Raw genomic sequence first — 20,500 nt, 5'->3', positions numbered from 1 at the left:
TCTGGCCTCATCACTTCTAGAGGCGTATGATGCCCTACCAAATACTGCTGCAGGTTCTGTCGCCTACTCACACTTGAGGAAGGTGTTTCACTTGTGCGTGTAGCTGGCACAGATCGAGCACGTCCTCTCCTTGCAACAGGAGCTCTAGCAGCAGCACCACGACCCCGGCCACGGCCCCTATTTGACGCTCTCCTCATATTTCTGAAATTTAAGATCTTGCCCTAGAAAGGTCTTTATTGAATAGCAGAACAAAAGAACAACAGTATCGCACGGGTGTATCTCACAGTCAAATATGCAAACTATGCCGCAATTTAATGTTTTTTACACCAAAAGGGTGTGTATTGAATAGCGGAATAGGATAAAAAACTGTGTATCTCACACGTACAAACACAGACTAGGCCCGATTAAATTTTTTCCTACCCTAATGGGAGGATGAGGAAGAGGAGTATGGAACAGGCAGCACCCTCAAATCTTCAGAAGTATGAGATGAACCCCAAAAACTTGGAAAGGTGAATCTCACACGTACCGACACAGACTATTCCGCAATTTAATTGATCCCTAAAGGTTTTTATTGAATAGCGGAATAGGAAATATGATCAAAAAAAGTGCATGTATCTCACACGTACAGAAGCACACTAGGCCCCAATTACTATTGTTTGTACACCTAAAAGGATGGATGAGGAGGAGGAGGAGTATGGAACAGGCAGCACCCTCAAAGCTTCAGAAGTATGAGATGAACCCCAAAAACTTGGAAAGGTGGATCTCACACGTACCGACACAGACTATTCCGCAATTTAATTGATCCCCAAAGGTTTTTATTGAATAGCGGAATAGGAAATATGATCAAAAAAAGTGTATGTATCTCACACGTACAGAAGCACACTAGGCCCCAATTACTATTGTTTGTACACCTAAAAGGATGGAGGAGGAGGAGGAGGAGTATGGAACAGGCATCACCCTCAAAGCTTCAGAAGTATGAGATGAACCCCAAAAACTTGGAAAGGTGGATCTCACACGTACCGACACAGACTATTCCGCAATTTAATTGATCCCCAAAGGTTTTTATTGAATAGCGGAATAGGAAATATGATCAAAAAAAGTGTATGTATCTCACACGTACAGAAGCACACTAGGCCCCAATTTCTATTGTTTGTACACCTAAAAGGATGGAGGAGGAGGAGGAGGAGGAGTATGGAACAGGCAGCACCCTCAAAGCTTCAGAAGTATGAGATGAACCCCAAAAACTTGGAAAGGTGGATCTCACACGTACCGACACAGACTATTCCGCAATTTAATTGATCCCCAAAGGTTTTTATTGAATAGCGGAATAGGAAATATGATCAAAAAAAAGTGTATGTTTTTCACACGTACAGAAGCACACTAGGCCCCAAATACTATTGTTTGTACCCCTAAAAGGATGGATGAGGAGGAGGAGGATGAAACAGGCAGCACCCTCAAATCTTCAGAAGTATGAGATTGTGTTCACTGTACCCCACAAAGATTGTGTTCACTGCACCCCAAAAGGATTGTCTTCACTGCACCCCACAAAGATTGTGTTCACTGTACCCCACAAGGATTGTCTTCACTGCACCCCACAAAGATTGTGTTCACTGTACCCCACAAAGATTGTGTTCACTGTACCCCACAAAGATTTTGCTCACTGCACCCCACAAAGATTGTGTTCACTGCACCCCAAAAGGATTGTCTTCACTGCACCCCACAAAGATTGTGTTCACTGTACCCCACAAGGATTGTCTTCACTGCACCCCACAAGGATTGTCTTCACTGCACCCCACAAAGATTGTGTTCACTGTACCCCACAAAGATTGTGTTCACTGCACCCCAAAAGGATTGTCTTCACTGCACCCCACAAAGATTGTGTTCACTGTACCCCACAAAGATTGTGTTCACTGTACCCCCCAAAGATTTTGTTCACTGCACCCCACAAGGATTGTCTTCACTGCACCCCACAAGGATTGTCTTCACTGCACCCCACAAAGATTGTGTTCACTGTACCCCACAAAGATTTTGTTCACTGCACCCCACAAAGATTGTGTTCACTGTACCCCACAAAGATTGTGTTCACTGCACCCCAAAAGGATTGTCTTCACTGCACCCCACAAAGATTGTGTTCACTGTACCCCACAAAGATTGTGTTCACTGTACCCCCCAAAGATTGTGTTCACTGCACCCCACAAGGATTGTCTTCACTGCACCCCACAAAGATTGTGTTCACTGTACCCCCAAAGATTTTGTTCACTGCACCCCACAAGGATTGTCTTCACTGCACCCCACAAGGATTGTCTTCACTGCACCCCACAAAGATTGTGTTCACTGTACCCCACAAAGATTTTGTTCACTGTACCCCACAAAGATTGTGTTCACTGTACCCCACAAAGATTTTGTTCACTGCACCCCACAAAGATTGTGTTCACTGCACCCCAAAAGGATTGTCTTCACTGCACCCCACAAAGATTGTGTTCACTGTACCCCACAAAGATTGTGTTCACTGTACCCCACAAAGATTTTGTTCACTGCACCCCACAAAGATTGTGTTCACTGCACCCCAAAAGGATTGTCTTCACTGCACCCCACAAAGATTGTGTTCACTGTACCCCACAAGGATTGTCTTCACTGCACCCCACAAGGATTGTCTTCACTGCACCCCACAAAGATTGTGTTCACTGTACCCCACAAAGATTGTGTTCACTGTACCCCCAAAGATTTTGTTCACTGCACCCCACAAGGATTGTCTTCACTGCACCCCACAAGGATTGTCTTCACTGCACCCCACAAAGATTGTGTTCACTGTACCCCACAAAGATTTTGTTCACTGTACCCCACAAAGATTGTGTTCACTGTACCCCACAAAGATTTTGTTCACTGCACCCCACAAAGATTGTGTTCACTGCACCCCAAAAGGATTGTCTTCACTGCACCCCACAAAGATTGTGTTCACTGTACCCCACAAAGATTGTGTTCACTGTACCCCACAAAGATTTTGTTCACTGCACCCCACAAAGATTGTGTTCACTGCACCCCAAAAGGATTGTCTTCACTGCACCCCACAAAGATTGTGTTCACTGTACCCCACAATGATTGTCTTCACTGCACCCCACAAGGATTGTCTTCACTGCACCCCACAAAGATTGTGTTCACTGTACCCCACAAAGATTGTGTTCACTGCACCCCAAAAGGATTGTCTTCACTGCACCCCACAAAGATTGTGTTCACTGTACCCCACAAAGATTGTGTTCACTGTACCCCCCAAAGATTTTGTTCACTGCACCCCACAAGGATTGTCTTCACTGCACCCCACAAAGATTGTGTTCACTGTACCCCACAAAGATTGTGTTCACTGTACCCCCCAAATATTTTGTTCACTGCACCCCACAAGGATTGTCTTCACTGCACCCCACAAGGATTGCCTTCACTGCACCCCACAAAGATTTTGTTCACTGTACCCCACAATGATTTTGTTCACTGTACCCCTCAAAGATTGTGTTCACTGTACCCCACAAAGATTTTGTTCACTGCACCCCACAAAGATTGTGTTCACTGCACCCCAAAAGGATTGTCTTCACTGCACCCCACAAAGATTGTGTTCACTGTACCCCACAAGGATTGTCTTCACTGCACCCCACAAGGATTGTCTTCACTGCACCCCACAAAGATTGTGTTCACTGTACCCCACAAAGATTTTGTTCACTGCACCCCAAAAGGATTGTGTTCACTGCACCCCAAAAAGATTGTGTTCACTGCAGCCCACACACAGAAAAATGGATGTGGATCACTGACACCTGCCTATCTCCTATCCCACACCACACAGCAATATCGATTGTAGTTTGTAGAACACACTGACCCTATAATTCAGCAGACTCTATCCCTAAAATGCCTACAACTCGCCCTGCCTAAACACTCCGACCTGACCCTAAATTCTATCCGGACACCAATTCGTTTTCCCTGCCTGTCTTTCCCTAATCAGCAGCCAGCACGTATGTGTGCTCTGTCCCTGAGCTAAGCAGCAGAATGACGCCGCTGCGGCTGCCTCGAACTTATAAAGACTTGGTCACATGCTTCAGACGGCCAATCACAGCTACTCATACATTTGCAGGCATGGCTGGGATAGCTTAAGGCACACCAGTTAAACGATTGTTGATTGGCTGTTGAAAGCCCGCCATGAAAAGAGCGCCAAAACATGCAAAACCCGGAAATAAAACGACCGAACATACAGTAAAGTGTCCGTGTCCGTGTTCGGGGAACAAAAATCCAATTATTCGGTACGAACACGAATAATACAGTCCGTGTTCGCTCAACACTAATAAAGACATATGGAGAATAAACTTGTTGGAAAAAAAAAAAAAGACATATGGAGCAATGAAGCAGTAGCTGTAGTTAGTCATATCCCTTTTTTGTTTGTTTGTTGTTTGTATCTACAATCCACTCTGATATTTGTAACACTTCTATGGGTGTTACAAATATCAGAGTGAAATCTAGATACAAATAACAAACTCCAGTATCCAGTACCCTGAGGTGTGGCTATCTCATGCCTCATTTTCTTGTCTAGATAATCTCGATTGGACTGACAAGCCTGATGGTAATTTTTCATTCCTCTTTTGTATTTGGAGGTTCTAAATGAGAATATTTCCTGTATTTAACCCGATCCTGATCCGACTTGTGATGCAACTTCTATGCAAATCAATATGCTGAAAGCCGTATCAAAGATGGTTTAAAGGCAACCAATGATTTTGAATGGAGCAGAAAAATGCTGCTAAAAGCCGACGTGGCTATAATGCCATTGGAAAAAGCTATTCAAAGCACGTTTTTACAGCTACTTTCTCCTGGCATTAGCAGTGCTTCTGCAGCTTGTTTTTTCTAATGCCCTGGGTCCATGAGGCCTTATAGGTAAAGTTGATACAGGGAAAATCCTATTGCTTCCTGTTGGATCAGGAAAACGGAAAATTTATATCAAATACTTACCGTAATTTTCCTTTCCTGATGGACTCCATGGCAGCATACGTATCGGGTTTGGCCCCGCCTCCAAACCTACCCATAGGACCTCACTCCCATAAATCTTTGCTCCTGTTCAGCACACGTGTTCTGTAACTATCCTCCACAGAAATCCGGGAGGGAACTCCTGCTGCCATGGAGTCCATCAGGAAAGGAAAATTACGGTAAGTATTTGATATAAATTTTCCGTTTTCCTGACAGACTCCATGGCAGCATACGTATCGGGAAATAACTCGCCGTACACACAGGGTGGGCAGGTGCTGAACAGAAAAAATTTAATGCATTTTGTCAAACAGACAGAACTTGCAAACCAAAATTCACAGACGAAAGAGCCACTGGCTCAACACAGTAATGGGACAAAAACGTGTTAATAGAGGACCATGACGCTGCTGTACAGATGACCTCAGGAGCCACGTGTCTGGATACTGCCCAGGAGGTAGAGATGCCCCGCGTCGAATGAGCTGTAACTACTGCTGGAGGGGTCAAGCCCTTAGCCCTATAAGCCCACTGGATGGTCTGAATGATCCAAGATGAAATAGATCTTGTCGAGGCTCTTGAACCTTTGTTTTTGCCATAGAAGGTAACAAAAAGATGTTCCGATTTCCTAAAAGAAGAAGTGGCTTCCAAATATTTCTTAATACACTTTCCAACATCCAGCGGATGAACTGAGGATTCTTCCTCTTCCTGTCTAACGGTCGGTAACACTGTTTCTGTATTTTCATGGAAGACAGAAGTTCTTTTTGGTCTCGCATCCAGCATGGGAATGAGCACCACTCTATCAGGGAAAAACGTTAAAAAAGGCTCCTGTGTCCCGAAGGACCCAATTTCTGACACTCTTTTCGCTGAAGTTATAGCCACCAGAAATGCTGTTATCAGAGTAAGTTCCCTTATGGTCATGGATTCGGACATGTCTTGAATCTGATCCGACAGGAAATCCGGAACTAGAGACAAATCCCACTTAGGAAACCTAGGTTTTCTTTGAGGTCTGATTCTCACTGCTCCTTTGAATGAAATGTTGCTATGTTTTTATTGAAAACACCATGTAAACATTCAAAGTGCAGGTGAAAAAAGTACAGTCAGGTCCATAAATATTGGGACATTGACACAATTCTAATCTTTTTTCATAGCTCTATACAGCACCACAATGGATTTGAAATAAAACAAACAAGATGTGCTTTAACTGCAGACTTTCAGCTTTAATTTGAGGGTATTTACATCCAAACCAGGTGAACGGTGTAGGGATTACAACAGTTTATATATGTGCCTCCCACTTTTTAAGGGACCAAAATTAATGGGACAGATTAAAAATCATAAATCAAACTTCCACTTTTTAATACTTGGTTGCAAATCCTTTGCAGTCAATTACAGCCTGAAGTCTGGAATGCATAGACATCACCAGACGCTGGGTTTCATCCCTGGTGATGCTCTGCCAGGCCTCTACTGCAACTGTTTTCAGTTCCTGCTTGTTCTTGGGGCATTTTCTTGATCTGGCCAACTGTTGTAAAGGGTGTTTTCTTCGGTAAACCACCATAGTTGTTTTTCGCGGTCTTCCGGGTCTTTTGGTGTTGCTGAGCTCACCGGTGCGTTCTTTCTTTTTAAGGATGTTCCAAACAGTTTATTTGGCCACACCTAATGTTTTTGCTGTCTCTCTGATGGGTTTGCTTTGTTTTTTCAGCCTAATGAAGGCTTGCTTCACTGATAGTGACAGCTCTTTGGATCTCATATTGAGAGTTGACAGCAACAGATTCCAAATGCAAATAGCACACTTGAAATGAACTCTGGACCTTTTATCTGCTCCTTGTAAATGGAATAATGAGGGAATAACACACACCTGGCCATGGAAAAGCTGAGCAGCCAATTGTCCCATTACTTTTGGTCCCTTAAAAAGTGGGAGGCACATATACAAACTGTTGTAATTCCTACACCTTTCACCTGATTTGGATGTAAATACCCTCAAATTAAAGCTGAAAGTCTGCAGTTAAAGCACATCTTGTTTGTTTCATTTAAAATCCATTGTGGTGGTGTATAGAGCCAAAAAGATTATAATTGTGTCGGTGTCCCAATATTTATGGACCTGACTGTATGTGAACCCTTGGATTTAATAACTGGTTGAACCTCCTTTGGCAGCAATAACTTCAACCAAACGTTTCCTGTAGTTGCAGATCAGACGTGCACAAAGGTCAGGAGTAATTCTTGACCATTCCTCTTTACAGAACTGTTTCAGTTCAGCAATATTCTTGGGATGCCTGGTGTGAATCGCTTTCTTGAGGTCATGCCACAGCATCACAATCGGCTTGAGGTCAGGACTTTGACTGGGCCACTTCAGAAGGCGTATTTTCTTCTGTTTAAGCCATTCTGTTGTTGATTTACTTCTATGCTTTAGATCATTGTCCTGTTGCAACAACCATCTTCTGTTGAGCTTCAGCTGGTAGACAGATGGCCTTAAGTTCTCCTGCAAAATGTCTTGATAAACTTGGGAATTCATTTTTCCTTCAATGATAGCAATCCGTCCAGGCCCTGATGCAACAAAGCAGCCCCAAACCATGATGCCCCCACCACCATACTTCACAGTTGGGATGAGGTTTTGATGTTGGTGTGCTGTGCCTCTTTTTCGCCACACATAGTGTTGTGTGTTTCTTCCAAACAACTCAACTTTGGTTTCATCTGTCCACAGAATATTTTGCCAGTATTGCTGTGGAACATCCAGGTGCTCTTGTACAAACTGTAAACATACAGCAATATTTTGTTTGGACAGCAGAAGCTTCCTCTGTGGTATCCTCCCATGAAATCCATTCTTGTTTAGTGTTTTACGTATTGTAGATTCGCTAAAAGGGATGTTAGCATTTGCCAGTGACTTTTGTAAGTCTTTAGCTGACACTCTAGGATTCTTCTTCACCTCATTGAGCAGTCTGTGCTGTGCTCTTGCAGTCATCTTTACAGGACGGCCACTCCTAGGAAGAGTAGCAGCAGTGCTGAACTTTCTCCATTTATAGACAATTTGTCTTACCGTGGACTGATGAACAGCAAGGCTTTTGGAGATACTTATATAACCCTTTCCTGCTTTATGCAAGTCAACAATTCTTAATCGTAGGTCTTCTGAGAGTTCTTTTGTGCGAGGCATCATTCACATCAGGCAATGCTTCTTGTGAAAAGCAAACCCAGAACTGGTGTGTGTTTTTTATAGGGCAGGGCAGCTGTAACCAACATCTCCAATCTCATCTCATTGATTGAACTCCAGTTGGCTGACATCTCACTCCAATTAGCTCTTGGAGATGTCATTAGTCTATGGGTTCACATACTTTTTCCACCTGCACTGTGAATGTTTACATGGTGTGTTGACATGCCAACATTTCATTCTTTGTGTGTTATTAGTTTAAGCAGACTGTGATTATCTTGTGTTGTGATTTAGATGATGATCAGATCACATTTTATGACCAATTTGTGCAGAAATCCACATCATTCCAAAGGGTTCACATACTTTTTCTTGCAGCTGTATATATATATATATATATATATATATATATATATATATATTTTTTTTTTTTTTTTTCTGTTGGTTGAACTAGTTGGACGTTGTGTCTTTTTTTCAGACAAACTAACTATGTAACTATGTAGCCCAAGTTGCTCTATACGGTTTGATGTTTTATAAGATGATGAGACTCCTATGTGGGAATCCAGCTGTAAGGAACCTTTTCTGTTGAATGAACTTGGGTGGAAGGCCCTTAACATGAAATAAAAGAAAAACAAAATAAAACAACAAATCAGAGGCATAACTAGAGCCTTCAGGGCCCCGATGCAAGAAACCATGAAGGGCCCCCCCAGATCCCTGGCCGGGGCCCTTCCCTTCAAGCCCAGGGCTCTTCCCACTAATCCTGGGGCTCTTTATTCTCATTGCATGGCCTTTTATTACGGTCCCGCAGCAGGATCCTTTCACAAGTTCTGCAGTGGGCTTCCTTCCTGCAATCTTGGGGCCTCCCCACAGTGGTGCAATGCCAGGGCCCGGTCGCAAGTGTGACTTTTGCAATCCTGGAAGTTCACCCACTGGTTTGCTACTGGGCCCCCTGGAGCATGGGGCCCGGTAGCAATCGCAACCCCTGCAACCCCTGTAGTTACGCCCCTGCAACAAATACTACAGGGAAAGGGTGTTAGGGTGCCCTGCAGCTAATCAGCAGTTAACTTTTTTTTTTTTTTGATTCACAGCAAGGTAAAAGTAAGTCCTGAAAAAATGCACTATAATTCACCACCCGGAAATTCAGAATAATGTAGTGCAATGCAGCACTGTATACAGCACAGTAGAGCCCTGTATAGCACAGATATCTCTCTCTGGATGTCATCTCTGCTTATCTTCCTAAACCTAAGATTATCCTTTAATGTGTATAGTAAGCAACTCCCCCTTTTTGATACATGTTCACCTATTTTCACCCTTTTCTGCTTATCAGTGCTGCCGACTTCTTTTAATGTCTTTGCAGCCTCTTCCTGTTTACATGCATACACTCAAGAAATGGTTTAATTTCAATCCTCACGGCAGGTTTCCCGATGGTCACAGCAGTGGACAATGTAAAATACAAAAGTGTGAAGAAAGGGTCATTTGTAAACCCCTTTGGAAGCCAATGTAACAACATTACAAGGCAGGAGAGCAAGTGGGAAAGAGGAACAGGGTGTTGTCACTCTATAATAGGAAGTTCCTGGACAAAGATCTTAATGGCATGATCAAAAGGTGTAAATTTAAAGTGGTAAACTTTTTTTTTTTTCCCCCTTAATGCATTCTTTGCATTGAAGGAGTTGTAAAGGCAGGACGTTTTTTTTTTTTTTTTATCTTAATGCATTCTATGCATTAAGATAAAAAAGTCTTCTATATGTAGCAACCTCTCTAGCATCCCCTAATGCTTACCTGTGCCCTCTCTCTGTCCAGCGATGTCCACGAGTCCCTTGGCCGTCTGGGACTTTCCCTCCTGGTTGGCTGAGATACAGACGCTGTGCCATTGGATACCATGGCTGTCAATCAAAGTCAGTGAGCCAATCAGAAGATAGAGGGGGCGTAGCCAAATGGCAGCTCCTTGTCTGAATGGACACATGGAGCTGCAGCTTGGCTCAGGTGCCCCCATAGCAAGTTGCTTGCTGTGGGGGCACTCGAAAGGAGTGAGGGACCAGGAGCAGCAACGAGAACCCGAGAAGAGGAGGATCCAGGCTGCCCTGTGCAAAACCAACTGCACAGAGTTGGTAAGTATAATATGTTTTTTTTTTTATTTGGAAAAACACATATGGAAAGGAGAGGGCTGCATACCCCAAATTGATTACAAAAAATAAAGAAATTCCCCCAACGGGGTTTTTGGGCAACAAATGAGTCGTTAAGCCAGAATTACAAAATATTTCTTTCTATTTAGCCAAAAGTATTTAAAAAGTGTATACTCAAGGGGAGGGGGGGGGCATGACCAGCATGATGGCTGTTTGAAGAGTGAGCTCCTCACAACGGTCCACACACACAGCATCTGTCAGCCTCCTGTTGTCCAGCTTCAGCCCGAGAACCAGCTCTACACCTCAGGCCACATCCCGCTCCACATGTCGCCGAAGTGGAAAGAAGACCAGGTTCCTCATAAGCTGACAGATTTCATGTTCCAGCCGACAGAGCGGAGTGGCCAAGATGGCACCGTGGCTGGCCTGCAGTTCCTGGTGCCCCCTCTCACAGCCACTACACACGCTGACCAGCCTGCTCCTCCATTCCAGGGCACCTCTACTCAAGATAGCATAGACATCACCAGATGCCCACCTGGCACTCCAACAACAGGTAGCCCTGCAAAGGCAAAAATGAGGCTGGATTCTGCTGACCACAGCACTGAGGTGAGCCACATCCCATCACTGTCTCCCTTACCAAATAACCAGGCCCCCTATCCACATACTATAGCAGCTTTCCCCACCACAGGCCAAGCAGTATTAGATACTACACTGAAGGATATGCTGATGTCCCTAAGAAGCTCCATCCAGTCTGACATGCTGTCTAGAGATGTCCCGAACTGTTCGCCGGTGAACAGTTCCTGGCGAACTTCGCATGTTCGCGTTCGCCTCCGTGGGCGAAAAATATGCGATGTTCGGTCCGCCTCCTATACATCATCATTGAGGCAAACTTTGACCCTGAACATCACAGTCAGCAGACACATTCCAGGCCAATCAGCATACCTCCCTCCCACCTCCTATAAATAAGCAAGGGCAGCATCCATCTTAGATCATTTCTGTGTTACTGAGAGCAGGGAAAGTGCTGGAACTGCTGCTGCTGTTATAGCTAGGGACAGTTCCCGGTCTTGTTAGCCAGTGTTCTTGGTACACTCCTGCTGTAAGGACAGCACCCCAAAAAGCCTTTCCTAGGGCTGGTATTTGAGGTTTTTTTATATATATATATATATATATATATATATATATATATATATATATATTGTCCCCAAAAGCCCTTTTGAGGGCTGGTATTTGTGTAATTTTTTTTGTTCTGTGATATATATGTATATATATATCTATTGTCCCCAAAAGCCCTTTTGAGGGCTGGTATTTGTGTAATTTTTTTTGTTCTGTGATATATATATATATATATATATATATATATATATATATATATATATATATATATATCATATAGGTCATATAGGTGTAAAAGGGGTTCCCACCATCCCTGCTCTACTGAAAAATTATCTTTTTTTTTCTGGTTCTGGACATGCTACAGAGCTGAAACTTCACAGGTACACTTTTTAGACCCCCCTAGACACTAATTAACACAAAAAAAGTTCTTAAAAATTGTCATTTTTGATAGAGAGCCAATTATTGGAAAAAAAAAAAAACTTAACAAAAAAAAATTTCTTTGGATTTATTGTTTGGGGGGTCTAAAAAGTGTACCTGTGAAGTTTCAGCTCTGCAGCATGTCCAGAACCAGGAAAAAAAGATCATATAGGTGTAAAAGGGGTTCCCATCATCCCTGCTCTACTGAAAAATTATCTTTTTTTTCTGGTTCTGGACATGCTACAGAGCTGAAACTTCACAGGTACACTTTTTAGACCCCCTAGACACTAAATCACACAAAAAAGTTCTTAAAAATTGTCATTTTTGATAGAGAGCCAATTATTGGAAAAAAAAAAAAACTTAACAAAAAAAAAATTTCTTTGGATTTATTGTCTGGGGGGTCTAAAAAGTGTACCTGTGAAGTTTCAGCTCTGTAGCATGTCCAGAACCAGAAAAAAATAGAATCAGGGTTAGGGCTAGGGTTAGGGTTAGGGTTAGGGCTAGGGCTAGGGTCAGGGCTAAGGTTAGGGTTATTTTTAGTGCTTAGGGTTAGAGTTAGAGGGGTAGGGGTAGGGCTACTAACTCTAACCCTAAGTATCTCACCGTAACCCTAACCCTAGCCCCTAACACTAAACCTAACCCTCTAACCATAACCCTAACCCTCTAACCTTAACCCTAACCCTCTAAGCCTAGCCATAAAAATAACCCTAACCCTAGCCCTAACCCTAACCCTAGCCCTAACCCTAATTCGTATTTTTTTCTGGTTCCGGACATGCTACAGAGCTGAAACTTCACATGTACACTTTTTAGACCCCCCAGATGCTAAATCCAAAGAAATTTTTTATTTTAATTTTTTTTTAACTTTTCCAATAATTGGCTCTCTATCAAAAAATTACAATTTTTAAGAACTTTTTTTTGTGTGATCCCTCTCCGGCATGCCACAGTCCAGGTGTTTGTCCCCTTGAAACAACTTTTCCATTACTATTGTGGCCAGAAAGAGTCCCTGTGGGTTTTAAAATTCGCCTGCCTATTAAAGTCTATGGCGGTTCGCAATGTTCGCCGGATCACTAATGCTGTCCCTCATGTAGAGATTTAGTCACAGCATGGGAGCTCCAGAAAATAAGGTAGCTTATATTGAATCCAACATGGGTGACATCACCAACACAGTGAATGATATAACTGACACCCAGGAAGATCAAGCCCAAGATAACAAATGGATCAAAGATAAATTGGCGGATATAGAGGATAGATCCTGCCGCAATAACATCAAGATCCGGGGGATCCCCGAATTGGTAGAACCCACTGAACTATTCACATATGCAAAAGGGTTGATCAAAGCCATACTCCCAGACACCAAAAACATGGAGTTAATCATTGACTGCATACACAGGCTACCAAAACCCTTGTTCCTTCCAGACGCTGTCCATATGAGATGTCATTTTGAGGATCCATTTTTATCACGTTAAAGAGCAATTTATGCAGAAATTGAGGGCTCTAGGATCCCTACCTGACCCTTATGGCCAGCTCCAAATTTATGCCGACCTTTCTCAACATACCCTATACCGCGGCAGACAACGAAATACCATCACCAAATCTCTGTGCAATAACCACGTCCAATAAGAGTGGATAGCGCCTGCTAAACTCTCTATCACCCACAATGGAACCAAACATGTGGCCTCTTCTATACAGGATGGAATACATCTCTTACAAACCTGGGGCTTGGTTCCAGACACACACCGGATACTAACCCCATAGATCAGGGCCCTACTAATGTCCACCCTGCTCGCCCTCTACCACAAAGAGCACACAGGCACTGATGATTGTCTTAAAGGACACAAGAAATCATACTGCTGTGCAGCCCGTTGTAACCCTATGCCCCCTCGGCCGCCAGAACCTTTACCCCGTCTCGCATTCCTTGGTACATGTTGTGCCAGCTGCAAGGAAGCGCTCACTAGGGTTCCCCTAGTTCTACCCCTATCCCCTGTTTACGTTTCTCGGTTTCTTCTCAGTCTTATTCCCTAGTTGGACTACACCGCAGGTAACACCAAGCAGATCTAAAAAATCATTCAAGGAACATACAGCCCTGCAGCAACAAACGTCTGACAACAACCTCAGGCATAAAGCACCCCACCTTGTATAACAGCCAATAGCTCCCAGCACCATACCAACTAACATTCCTTAAGACACTCTCATAATCTCCTGGACTGCACCACTCTATAATGACCATTAAAACAGTGTCTATTAACGCCAATGGCCTTAATCATCCGGCCAAACATTCATCTCTATGGATGAAATAACGTCCTTAATTCACACTCATGGTATATATGAACGCATGCTTGCTTCCTCTGAAGGTAAATTAACCTCCTCTCTGCAAAAATTGTCACCATGGCTGCAACGATTCAGAATCACAACTTAATACTCCTACACTGCTCAGATATACATGATTTTCAACGCTTGTACCCTCGTCTTTTTTTTTTATTTTTTTATTAAATTTAAAATTAGGTTTGTACCTCTATACATCTGTGTCAATACCAGCTTTACTGTATCTTAATAGTTCCTAGACCAAAGGGAAAAGGAGGACGTATGATTACGAAACGCGTATGGCGTGTCGCATCACTTCCGGTTCCTGTACAGAGCGGTGGACCGCATTGCGTTCCACACGCTAGTTTACAACGCTCGATTGTCACTACGTGAATGTGAGTACCCTTAATCCTGTATTTTATGTGTAATAAACCTGATTATCGGCAATATTACACTATTGTGACTTCTTTTCAATATCCGAACATCTGCAATATCGGTTCCCTGTGGACACTGGGAGTATTTACCCCATCATCAGGACATCATCTGACCCCAGCTCCACTTAGGATTGCTCCTGTCCAGACACCCCATAGATGTTCAATCCCAGGACCGATAGAGAAGATTAGGATCTACTACTGGAGCGCCACTTATACCCACTCTTTACCCCTGTGTGGGGTGGGTACTTTTGGTGAGTGTGCTATTTACCAAAGGGGTCACCGAGCACCTCACTGCCCACCACGGGGTCACCTACTGCATCTTGCTGATATAAAGCTTGACACCTGCTTTAATATATTTTTTGGATATTTTTAATCACTCCATCACCTGAGCACTATTGGACTTCCTTTGATTTTTTCTTGTATACCACCGTCACTTATTTGCATTTGTATATACCCATACCAATATTTGGTATTTACCACCATTAGCACTTCCATATTCACTATCTTGTGTTGAGTGCACTTGTCACTTTTTAGCATATCAGTTTATATCATATGCACTTGTCACATTAGTTCATGAGATTTTTTCACTCATTTGTGTATCTTTTTTGCACTTTATTTGTGACTGCATGTTTCTCATGGATTTGATGTTTACATATTTATTGGTATAGCATGTATGAATTTATTGGGCCCATACTTATATTTTATACACTTATGCACCTAGCACCTTTGATTCTCACATATCTGATCCATACCTTTTTATACCTTTTTATATATATTGTGAGGGATTAGCTCGGTGGCGGGTGTGGATGACCCCTTTGGGGGTGCGTTTTCACAGAGAGATAGCCGAGTAGAGGTTGAAAACAAGACTGATTTATTCATGCAATTTACTTCACACAATTGCAAGCGTCAAAACAGCCAAAATAAAATAAAAGACAAAATAAATCCTTGCCTCTGTGGGCGGCTACCTTCTCACGCTGGAACCTACCTAAGAAGTCTTTCCAACCTACTGTTGGGCCGACACTGCTGATCCTACAGCAGACACTCAAATGTCCATTTGTTTGCTTTTCACACAGCACAAACATTGTCCATTGAACATGTCCCTTTGTTTCTTTCACATCAACACATGTTCATTTATAACAGGATCCTTTACTCTTCAGATTCTTCACATTGAACACAGTTCATTTAACAGGTCCCTTTACTCTTCACACTCTTCACATGGAACACTTTGTCTTCTCACCTTTGAGACGTCTTCACTCGTGGTTACCCTCCTTAGCTTCACATCGCTGTAGGGGGTCTTCTCCCATGCTCACCAGCTTGTCGGGAGGCACACATCCGACTGTCCCCCTCTCCCAGCCCACACGGCGACAGGCGGCAGCAGTCCTTCTCCCATGCCCACACGGCTTCGGGAGGTACACGTATGTCTGTCCTCCTCTCCCAGCCTACACGGCGACAGGAGGCAGCACTCAATAGATTTTCTCTGGACAAATTATAGAGGCCTTGATCTCCTCATTCTGAACAGCTGAATGGTTTTCAACTTCCTGCTGGCTCTTTTTGCAGCCAACACCCTATAGTATCAGTGAACTTTTCAAAGCAGGTGGGAATGTGTCTCCTCTCAGTGACTACATTCCCAGATTTACCTGACTTCCTGTCACATACCCCCCCCTCTTGTTTCAACCCTAGGGTTGGGACACATATTTCCAGGCACGCATGTGTCAGGCACTGCTGACTCACTGATAAGCCTCCTATTATCCTCAAGCTTCCGGATGAAACTGTTTCTGTCATCTTCACTGACAGATTTCTCATAAATGCCACACAGTTTGTCTCTCATCTCATATACACATTCTTCAACTGCATTTTTGGCATAATTTTGCTCCTTCTCGTTTCTGTCATCTTCATTGACAGCTTTCTCATAAATGTCAGACGGCTTGTCCCTCATAACCGTCTGTCCAATCCACCATGGAGGACCGTGATCCATAGGCAACTCAATTGGGCTAGTCTTAATGTCTTCAACATTCTTAAGACGCCTCTCTCTGCAATCCATAAATGTTTTCCACAAAACTTTGAGAACCTTTGCTTCACTAAGCTTTGTTCCAAGTAGGGACTCTTGACATCCCTCTGTGACTTGAGTTGCCTCTCCATACATCTGTACACAATCATTGACTTTTTGTTGTAAAAGGGAATGATCTTCCTTCTTGAGCTTTGCTTGCTCTAAGATGCTGTGCAGAGGATTTTCCAATTGAGACAACAGGCTGTCACACATTTCTTCAAAGTGACCCCTGTTCCTTTTCCCAGAGATATCAATATCATTCAAACATTTCATATTCATAGGCAGATCTGAAGCATTTGCACTCATCAACTTCTTAAACTTTTCGCCCTCCTGAGCGAGTCGCAGTAAAGGCCTACTATTTGATTTGATATTCAGTTTATATTTCTTGCCAAACTCTTCACAGAAGTAGCCAACCAGAACATCATCAACTTTCCTTCCCCCAACATAGGGGTTAAAGGCAACAACACAGTTGAACCCAGCGATCTGGGTGGTATCCATTATAGACCTCCTCTCTGCATCAGTGAAGAAGCATGGAACTGCAACACATTCTTTTACAGGTTTCTTCAATGCACTTTCTGCTGAACTATTTGACCGCTCAAGGTCACCTAGTTCTTTTTCTCTATCTGAATTCCACATGGAATGTATCTCAAGATCACGATCAAACTTCTGCCACCCGTCTTTCACCAGTTCCATTTTGGAAACACTCCCTGAAAGGCACTTATTCATTTGCTTCACGTTTTCACCAACAGCCTTAGTTTTCTCCACTAGGTGGCGTTTGCTTTTTTCTCCCAGATTTATATCACTTGCTTTAGTTTTCTCCGCTTTAGTTTTCTCCACTAGGTTTTCAGCCTGAACTGAGAAATCATCACATTTCTTACACAACTCTTTTGTTTGCTGAAGCTCTAATGATACATTTTCCAATGCTTGAAGTTTTTGAAGGAACGGTTTATTCCAAAGGGGTGATTCAAGCCACGTGTCATCACATTTCTGAGGCTCACTCAGGACAGACCCCAAAACACTGATCCTTTTAAAAACTGCATCAGGCACACTATCCCCTCTTTGGGACAGATCCTCTGTTGCCTGGAATTCCTCTTCCAGTTCCTGCAACGGAATATTCATCTCTTCTACTTGCTGTTCTAAGGCTCGCTTAGACTTTTCTAGCTCCTGAACGCTTTTCACAACATCATCCTTGGAGCTGACCAATTCTTCCATTTCTGTACGCAGCTGTTTGTTAACACTTTCTAGTTCAGCCTTACACTCTAGAGCTTCCTCCAAAGAGCGAGCCAAGAACAGGGCTTTGCTCTCGTTATCACGCACCTCCGTTTCTGCACGTGCGCGTTCTTCTGCATATTTTGCAGACACAGTCTTCTCTTCACCAAGCATCTGATCAAACTTCTTTTTCACATCTTCAACACACTGTAATGAACCAACGCTTTCTTCCATGCGTTTTTTCATATCCGCTATCTGAGCTTGCAATGTTGCGACTTGCTCTGATAGGTTTTTCTTTGCTTCCGCCTCCTCTTTTAATTGTTCCAGGAAGCCATTTTTCTCATCTTCCATTTGTTTGAGCTTTGTGCTAAAACTCAGCCTTTGACACCTCTCTTCCTGTAAGAGTTCCTGCGTGTCTTGCAGCTGCGATTCCAAGATAGAAAAATCTTCCGCAATTTCTCTAGATTTGCTGTCTGCTTGAGAAAGCTGATTTGTAACATTGTCCAACTCAACCTGCAGTCGGTTTGCCTTCTCTAACAGCTTAGCACACAATCGGTCACCTTCTGACACCTTGACTTGCGATTCCAGAAGCCGTGCCTCTACTTTTTCCCTCTTATGTTCACAATCTCCTTTTCCCTGCATAAGAGCCTTCACCTCATTGGCTAGTTTCTGGGAATGAGACTGTAATTCTGCCACACAGGCTTCTTTCTCCTTTAACTGCTGCTGGACACGTTGGGCTTCCCCTTTCCAACTTTCACAGTCCGCACGCCATTCATTTACCACATTGCTTAAAGTAGTGAGCTCATACACAGTACTCAGTAATTTAGCCTCTCTTTCACTTTTCTCTTTGTCGTTGAGAGACAATGTCGCTTTCAGAGCAACATTCTGTTCCTGCGACTCCTGCAGGTCTATTTTTGTAACTTCCAAACACTGAAGACTTTTTTCCAGCTGATTACGCAACTCCAACATATCAGCCATACTTTGCTTCTGCAAAGTCTGAATTTCACTTTCCTTTTCCATGAGGATGGTATCTTTCTCCATTATAGTCTCTCTGCGTTTTTGCAACTCGACCAAAAGAAGAGCAGTGGATTCTTCCCACTGTAACACATGAGACTTGAGTAGTTCATTCATTTCCTGCAAGTTTCTATGCTCCATTTTAAGCAATTCCAAGGCTTGTTCCTTTTCTTCCATTTTCCGTTGCAAGGCATCCAACTCAGCCCTGCACACATACTCGGTTTCTTCCAAACCGATGGCCTCCATTGGCTGCTGGCGTCTCTGTTTCCAGCCTGCCATGCTCTCTTGGTGAGCCTTTTGCTGAGCTGCAAAGCTCCGCTGAAAATCCGCATTTGCCTGCTGTTGAGCTGCATTTGCTTGCTGTTGAGCTGCATTTGATATAATCAGATGTTTCAACATCTCCTCCATTTTGAGTTTACTTTTCATCTGAGCACACTGCGTCTCCATAGCAGTTTCATCAGTGTTGCTAGGGACAACAACCTTCCTCTTTAGTAGACTCTCTTTAGGCATGGATGGGGCTGGTTCAGACGGTAACATCCCCTCCATCCATAGAATCCGGTCTCTCATTTCATCTATCTTTGCATTTTTCAGGCGTTTGGATCGCCCCATCTTCAATAACTCCACAAATTTTTCACAGTCCAGCAAAAAATTTTCAGACCACTGTCTCTTTAACACATGTAGTTTTTCTCTCTCTTGCAAGATCTCTTTTCCTGCACACACAGTTTGTGCAGTCACTTGCACCAGACACAACAAAGTTCATCAAATAATTTTGAGACCGCTGTCTCTTTAAAACACTTTTTTTTTTTTCTGTCAGGATCTTCTCTCCTGCACACATAGATTGTGCAATCTCATGCACCAGATAAAGTTCATCAAACATTTGCACTTCCTTGCAGGGATCTCTGCTTATGCCCACTGCATACCTCCACCATATGTGAGGGATTAGCTCGGTGGCGGGTGTGGATGACCCCTTTGGGGGTGCGTTTTCACAGAGAGATAGCCGAGCAGAGGTTGAAAACAAGACTGATTTATTCATGCAATTTACTTCACACAATTGCAAGCGTCAAAACAGCCAAAATAAAATAAAAGACAAAATAAATCCTTGCCTCTGTGGGCGGCTACCTTCTCACGCTGGAACCTACCTAAGAAGTCTTTCCAACCTACTGTTGGGCCGACACTGCTGATCCTACAGCAGACACTCAAATGTCCATTTGTTTGCTTTTCACACAGCACAAACATTGTCCATTGAACATGTCCCTTTGTTTCTTTCACATCAACACATGTTCATTTATAACAGGATCCTTTACTCTTCAGATTCTTCACATTGAACACAGTTCATTTAACAGGTCCCTTTACTCTTCACACTCTTCACATGGAACACTTTGTCTTCTCACCTTTGAGACGTCTTCACTCGTGGTTACCCTCCTTAGCTTCACATCGCTGTAGGGGGTCTTCTCCCATGCTCACCAGCTTGTCGGGAGGCACACATCCGACTGTCCCCCTCTCCCAGCCCACACGGCGACAGGCGGCAGCAGTCCTTCTCCCATGCCCACACGGCTTCGGGAGGTACACGTATGTCTGTCCTCCTCTCCCAGCCTACACGGCGACAGGAGGCAGCACTCAATAGATTTTCTCTGGACAAATTATAGAGGCCTTGATCTCCTCATTCTGAACAGCTGAATGGTTTTCAACTTCCTGCTGGCTCTTTTTGCAGCCAACACCCTAT

The sequence above is a fragment of the Pelophylax lessonae genome, assembly GCF_965119305.1.
Source record: "Pelophylax lessonae genome assembly, chromosome: 10".
In the NCBI taxonomy this organism is placed as follows: Eukaryota; Metazoa; Chordata; class Amphibia; order Anura; family Ranidae; genus Pelophylax; species Pelophylax lessonae.
This window is presented reverse-complemented; position numbering follows the sequence as displayed.